Source organism: Ovis aries, chromosome 12, assembly GCF_016772045.2.
Source record: "Ovis aries strain OAR_USU_Benz2616 breed Rambouillet chromosome 12, ARS-UI_Ramb_v3.0, whole genome shotgun sequence".
Classification (NCBI taxonomy): Eukaryota; Metazoa; Chordata; class Mammalia; order Artiodactyla; family Bovidae; genus Ovis; species Ovis aries.
Genome location: NC_056065.1, coordinates 15,601,665 through 15,609,520, shown reverse-complemented (window position 1 = coordinate 15,609,520; position 7,856 = coordinate 15,601,665). Strand labels below are relative to the sequence as shown.

General features: G+C 33.5%; 1 non-coding gene across 1 annotated transcript; it reads left to right on the top strand.

The window, feature by feature from the left end:
• Nucleotides 1-668: 668 nt before the first annotated feature.
• LOC114117409 (U6 spliceosomal RNA) lies at nucleotides 669-775 on the top strand. The gene has a single exon (XR_003591109.1). It is a non-coding gene; the product is annotated as a U6 spliceosomal RNA (small nuclear RNA).
• The last annotated feature ends 7,081 nt before the right edge of the window (nucleotides 776-7,856 follow it).

The window sequence follows — 7,856 nt, the reverse complement described above, 5'->3', positions numbered from 1 at the left end:
GTAGGGAAAGGCATTTTTCTTCTCTTTAGAAAATCTTTATAAACAATTGAATGTTTGCCATAAAATTGAGGACAAAATTTTGAAAGAGTGGAAATCCATTTTAAAGAGTTAGCAAATACAGGTTGTGCTGAAATATTTTAACAATAATTCAACTATTGCAAGTATGATTGATGCTCCAGTTTTAGTTGCATAGCTTTTTGTTTTAAAGTGTTTAGTGACTATATATTATGACCATATATCATACATTGTGGGATTAATTGTAAGTAACATTAAAAAAGTCTTGGTTCAAATTCTCCACTCAAAGGATTTGAAAAATTAGGACATAGACATTAGTAATCATATGACACAATAAAAATGAGCAGCATAATTTGACAAAAATAAATAGGAAAAATTTGAAATATAGGCTAAATTAGTGAGTTCATATGGACAAAAAAAAAGACTTACCTTCTAGAGAAATGTAAATAGACACAAAAATAAACAAGTGGGACCTAATTAAACTTAAAGTTTTTGCACAGCAAAGGAAATTATAAATAATTGAAAAGCAGCCCTCAAAATGGGAAAAAGTTATAGCAAATGAAACAACTGACAATAATTAATTTCCAAACTATACAAGTATTACGTGTGACTCAATACCAATGAAACAAACAACCCAATCAAAAAGTGGGAAAGTGTTCACTTCATCAACACATGTACTAAAATTGAAATAATACAGAGAAGATTACCATGGCCCCAGCACAAGAATGACAAACGAATTTGCAAAGTGTTCCATAATTAAAAAAAAAAAAAAGTGGCAAAGTGACTTAAATAGATACTTATCCAAAGAATACATACAGATAGCTAATAAACACATAAAAAGATGTTCAATGTTGCTCGTTATTAGGGAAATGCAAATCAAAACTACAATAAGGTATCCCTTCACACTAGTCAGAATGGCCATCATCAAAAATGTCTACAAACAATAAAGGCTGGAGATAGTGTAGAGAAAAGGGAACCCTCTTGCAATGTTGGTGGGAATGTAAATTGACATAGCCACTGTGGAAAACAGTAGGGAGATCCCTTAAAAAACTAGGAATAAAACCACCATAGGACCCAGCAATCCCATTATTAGGCATATACCATTAGGAAACCAAAATTGAAAAAGACAGATGTACTACAAAATTCATTGCAGCACTATTTACCATAGCTAGGACATGGGAGCAACCTAGATGACCATCAACAGATGAATGGATAAAGAAATGCTGGTACATATATGCAATGGAATATTAAACTTGGTCACAAAAAGGAATGAATTTGAGTCAGTTCTAATTAGGTAGATGGACCTAGAGTCTATTATACGAGTGAAGTAAATCAGAAAGAGAAAAACAATATCATATACTAATGTTACTAATGCATATACATGGAATTGAGAAAGATGGTACTGATAAAATTATTTGCAGGGCAGCAAAGGATACACAGACTTAAGGACACAGTGTGGAGGAGGGAGGAAGGAGAGGGTGGCATCTATGAAGAGAGTAACATGGAAACACACATTACCATATTTAAGACAAATAGCCAATGGGAATTTGCTATTTGACTCAGTGAACTCAAACCAGGGCTCTGTAACAACCTAGAGGGGTGGGATGGGGAGGGAGGTTCCTGAGGGAGGGGCCATATGTATACCTATGGTTGATTTATGTTGATGTTTGGCAGAAACCAACACAATACTGTAAAGAAATTATCCTTCAGTTAAAAATAAATGTTAAAAAAAGAAAAAGAAAAAGAAAAAAAGCAAGGAAACAACATCAGTCCTGTGTGCTTTGGAATTCAGGTGTGATTTAAACAAGTGTTGGACAAAGGAGAAAATGAACTGCTTTGAGTTAGAAAAGGCTGGAAATGAAATAAACCAAAAAAAAAAAAATGTTGGATTTGTATGAGGATAAATAATAGTAAAATCTAATGAATCAGGGAAGAATGCTGACTATGAAGACAGAGCCATACATGACCTTGAGCAAATGCGCAATAGTTGTAAAAAACAAGGAACAATTAAATTAAACATGTGTCAACTGAGTGACTGTTTTGTGCCAAACATTTTACTAGGTTCAGAGTTTAGATTGATGAATGAAAAAATCCATACTCTCCAAGGGGTAGAAATCTAAACCATGAGCTAAAGAAGTAAATCACCAATTACCAAACAGCAGGATAAATGCTTACACAAATTCAGTAGTTGCTTAGGAGCCATAGAAGAAAGTGCATACCTCCACAAATAGGCTTAAGTATATATGATTGTTATTTCTATTAATGTTAATTCATTGTGCTACAGTCAGCATTCAATAATAATTTTTCTAAGGCTTTTGGTATTTGGAGCTTACATTACTTAGGGTAACAGAATACCTCAGAATATTTGGCATTACAGTAAGCGTTTAGTGTATCCCAAAGATGTAAATGATTTTAAAGAAGAGATACCTGAAAAAAAAGGGGGTTGGAGAACAAAAGAAGGAGAAAGAAAAATAAGAGCATATGTAGTGTACTCAACAGAGTATAAAATGTAGCTAAAATAAATAGGACAATGATATTTATGCCATACTGCTATTCTGTAATAACTCATAATATTTACTGATAAATTAAATCATTTATCCATGCATACACATGCACAGATTGTACATATGTATATCTGTATATGTGCATGCATGTACCCACGGTGACACTCATACATATGTAATACTCCATTCATTCATTAGTCTGTTATCAATTTACTGATACATTCAAACATTTATTCATAGAACTTGTGTTATATTAGGAGTTTTATATATATTAAAGAAGGCTGAGGACCGAAGAATTGATGTTTTCAAACTGTGGTGTTGGAGAAGACTCTTGAGAGTCCCTTGGACTGCAAAGCAACCAAATCAGTCAATCCTAAAGGGTATCAACCCTGAATATTCATTGGAAGGACTGATACCATAGCTCCAATACTTTGACCACCTGATGTAAAGAGCCGACTCATTGGAAAAGACCCTGATGCTGAGAAATATTGGAGGCAGGAGGAGAAGGGGACAACAGAGGATGTGATGGTTGGATGGCATCACTGATTCAATGGGCATGAGTTTGAGCAAACCCTGAGAGATGGTGAAAGATAGGGAAGCCTGGCTGCAGTCCATGGGGTTACAAAGAGTTGGATGCAACCTAGCAACTGAACAGCAACAATGAGCTTTCTTTATTTTTCCTATTTTAATTTTAATAAGGTATGAATGTATTGACCTTAACAAAAGAGTTAGTTATTTTACCAACAAAAGTCATTTATTCTGGAATAGGAGAGAATTGCAATTTGGGACAAGCAAACTATGGTGAACTATGGTAACAAGTTCTGAGAACAGAGGAAAGGGGCTTGCTTTGCAGCAGTCCCCAACCTTATTAGCATCAGGGACAACTTTTCCATGAACTGGAGTTGAGGATGGCTTCAGGATGATATAAGAGCATTACATTTATTGTGCTCTTTATTTCTATTATTTTTACATCAGCTCCACCTCACATCATCAGTCATTAGATACTGGAGGTTGGGGACTCCTGCTTTATAGGACAAAGGAAAAAAATGAGGATGGCTGTGATTGCTCATTGGCCACAAATGCTTGGAATCTTGTTGCAGTGCATACATGCTCACTCAGTTGTGTCCAACATTTTGTGACACCATGGACTGTAACCCACCAGTCTCCTCTGTCCATGGAAATTTCCAGGCCAGAATACTGCAGTGAATAGCCATTTCCTACTCCAGAGGTTATTCCCGACACAGGGATTGAACCTAAATTTCCTATGTCTCCTGCAATAGCAGACAGATTCTTTACCACTGCACCACCTGGGAAGTACTATTATTACAGGGGGCAGAAAGAAATCTTTCTACTGGGGTATGTAAGCTGTGGTGAGTGATGCATGCATAGCGGCTCTTGTTTCTTTTATTCATTTTCAAAATGACTGGAAAAAATTGTATATATTCAGGTTGTGTAATTTTACTAAGGTGTACATTGTGATGATTTGATATATATATGTATATATATATGTGTATATATATATATATATAAGTTTTTTATTCATCAGTTGATGGACACTTACTTTAATTTTTTACATCTTGACACTTGTGAATAATGATACAAGGAAGGTGGAGCACAGATAGCAGTTCAAGATACGGATTTTATTTCCTTCTGATGTATACCCAAATGTGGGATTGCTCAATCATATGGTTCTTCTATTTTAATTTTTGAGGAACCTCCATTTTCCATAATGGCTATGCCAATTTTCACTGGCATTGATAGTGTATCAGGGTTCAATTTTCTTTCCATCCTCACCAAAACTTGTTATTACTTGTCTTTCTGATAATCATTTCAACTCATTGTGGTTTTGATTTGTATTTCCTAGGTTATCAGTGATGTTTTTGTCTACCTGTTGGCCTTTTGGATGTCTTCTGAGGAAACTTGCCTATTCAGGTCCTTTGCCCAATTTAAATATTGACTTATTCTTTCTTTTTGCTATTGAGTTGTATGCAATATTTATGCATTTTGGATATTAGCCCCTTATCATATATAAGGTTTGTAAATATGTTCTCCTATTCTGGAAGTTCTTGCATTTTGTTGATTTTCTTCTTTGCTATATTATGGAATAAGGGTAACACAGGCCTTATAAAATGAGTGAAAAAAATCCCACCTCATTATTTTGGGGGAAGAATTTAAGAAAGATTGACTTTAGTTATTTAAATGTTTGATAAAATTACTTATGAAACCATTTTGTCCTTGACTTTTCTTCATTGGGAGATTTTTAATTCATATTTTAATCTCATTCCTTATTTGCAGGTTCATATTTTATATTTCTTAAGGATTCAGTCTTGGTAAGCAGTATGTTTCAAGGATTATATTGATTTCTCTATATTATTTAATTTTTCACTTATGCTTCTTCATAGTAGTCTTGACCCTTTGTATTTCTATGAAATCATTGTAATGTTTCTTTATATATATATATATACACTTTTTTATTTTTTATTTTTTTAATTTTTAATTTTTTAAATTTTTATTATTATTATTATTTTTTTACTTTACAGTACTGTTTGGTTTTGCCATACATCAGCATGAATCTTCCACAGGTGTACATAAGTTCCCACTCCCCCTCCTACCTCCCTCCCCATACCATCCCTCTGGGTTATCCCAGTACTTTTATTTAAATCATTCTCCCTCTTTTTTCCTTAGTCAAGATAAAAGTTTATAAATTGTGCTTATATATTTAAAAAACAGTTTTTAGTTGTGTTGTTCTCTTCTACTGTTTTCTAAATTTTTGTTTAATTTACTTGTATTCATTTTAAAATTTTTCTTTAGTCTGCTATGAACTCAATTTGTTCTTATTCTAGTTCCTTAAATTATAAAATTAGATGTTTGAGAGCTGTTTCTTTCTTTGTTTCTTAATGTATACATTTATCTCTATAAACTTCCCTCTTTCTACTGCTTTTGCTGCATTCCACGTTTCCATATTTTGTATTTCCAGTTTTGTTTGTCCCAAGATAGTTTTTTGATTTTCCTTTTGGTTCTCTTGTGATCCATTGCTTGTTCAGAAATGTGTTGTTTAATTTCCACTTAATTAGGATTTTTCCAATATTCTGTTTTTCATCATTTTTAAATTTTATAACATTGTAGCTATAAAGAATGCTTTATATAATGTCAATTTTCTTAAATTTGTAAGACTTGTTTTGTATCTTAATTTATGACCTATTCTGCAGAATGTTTTATGTGCTCTAGAGAAGAATATGTATTCTGTTGCTGTTTTGAACATGTTTGTTAGTCTATCATATCATTCAGTGATGGTTTTCTCATTGGTTTTCTGTCTGAATGATCTCTACACTAATAAAAGTGGAATAATCAATCCCTCTTCTGTTGTTTTCTTTCTATTTCTCCCTTCAGTTCTATCAATATTTGTTCATGTAGCTCAGTGATAATGTTCTGTTATCTTGATAATTTGACTGCTTTATCATTATACTGTGATTTATTTGTCTCTTGTGACCCATGGAAGTCAGTCTACTTGTGGAAAGTTATTGTATATAAGTATAGCCACCACTGTTCTGTTTCTATTTGCATGGCACACTTTTATCTATTACTTCAGTTTCAACCTGAGTGTGTCCTTAAGATTAAAGTGATTCTCTTGTAGGGAACATATTGTTGCATCTTGTTATTTTTAGCCTTTCAATTAGTCTGTGTCTTTCAAATGTGGAATTCAATCCATTTACATTTAACGTGATTATTGATAGGTATTGATATGAAATTACTATTTTCATTGTATTGTTTCTTTTTTGACAACTTTAAAGTACCTTTCTTACTTTCTTCTTATCTGTTGTCTTCCTTTGTAATTTATTGATTTTTTAAAAAAGGATACACATTGATTCTTTACTTTTTTGAATCTATTAAGTGTTCTTACTTTGCAGTTTTTGAAGAGATTAACACAAAATATCTTATAGCTACAGTAGTCCACATTAAGTTGATATAAACAAAATTTCAACTATGTATGAAAACTGTACACATTTATCCCTCCTCTAAATTTATACTACTGATGTCACAATTTGCATCATTCAATATTGTGCGTGCAGTTTTACAAATATTGCCTAATTTATTCTTTTATCTCTTTGTAGTGATATCTATTGAAATTGTCACTTAACAGAATGCAAACATATTAAGTATATTTCTAATTTCACTCATCTATTGTGTTGATTTTCACTATGGCTCCAAAATCCATTCTGTGACTTATTCAGTAATTCTTTTTTTTTTTTTAAGTTTAGTGTAAAATAGTATAAACTACATTTTTAATGTCTTTCTAGCATACCTGTTTTATTACAGTCACTTATTATTCACGAAACAATATACCCTTTAGGTATGCTGCTGCTGCTGCTAAGTCACTTCAATCTTGTCTGACTCTGTGCAACCCCATAGATGGCAGCCCACCTAACTCCTGCCTCCCTGGGATTCCCCAGGCAAGTCGTACAGGACTGAGCAACTTCACTTTCACTTTTCACTTTCATGCATGGGATTAGGAAATAGCAACCCACTCCAGTGTTCTTGCCTGGAGAATCCCAGGGACAGAGGAGCCTGGTGGGCTGCTGTCTATGGGGTCACACAGAGTCGGACATGACTGAAGTGACTTAGAAGCAGCAGCAGCAATTTTAATAAGATGAATTCATATTTTAAAAAGATTTGAAATTTAAAAATGGTTAAAATTAATTTAAAATGAATTTTATTTTCTAGTACGGATATATTACCTTATGCTGTGGGTAAGGAGGTGTACAAACTCGGATATAAGCCTCCCTCTGTGCTCGCCTTGGATGTTAATTATGAGGTTTCTTGTTTTTTCAAAAAAAACTTTTGTATAGCTGTTAGTATAACTTTACGAAGATTGGTTAACCAGTATATATGTCTGTTTAACTGCAAATTTTCACTAAAAAAATCTACAGATTTCCACTAAAGGTGAAGAGAATAGGGAGTTTACCCCTGACAACTTCTTAAATTTGATGAGTATGTCCTTTCTTACAGGACTATGGTAGATTACATTTTTTTCCCTTACTCCTCCATTCATATAATCTTTTATTGTCCTCTAGGCTCTTTGGCTTGTTTTGCCAGTGGAATATGATAATGACATACATTTTACCTGATAAAACACTTTGAATATGCCTGCATGATTTTATTTGCCTTCTTGCATCACCAACCCCCGGAGTTCACTCAGACTCATGTCCATCGAGTCAGTGATGTCATCCATCCATCTCATCCTCTGTCATCCCCTTCTTCTCTGGCCCCCGTTCCCTCCCAGCATCAGAGTTTTTTCCAATGAGTCAACTCTTCGCATGAGGTGGCCAAAGTACTGGA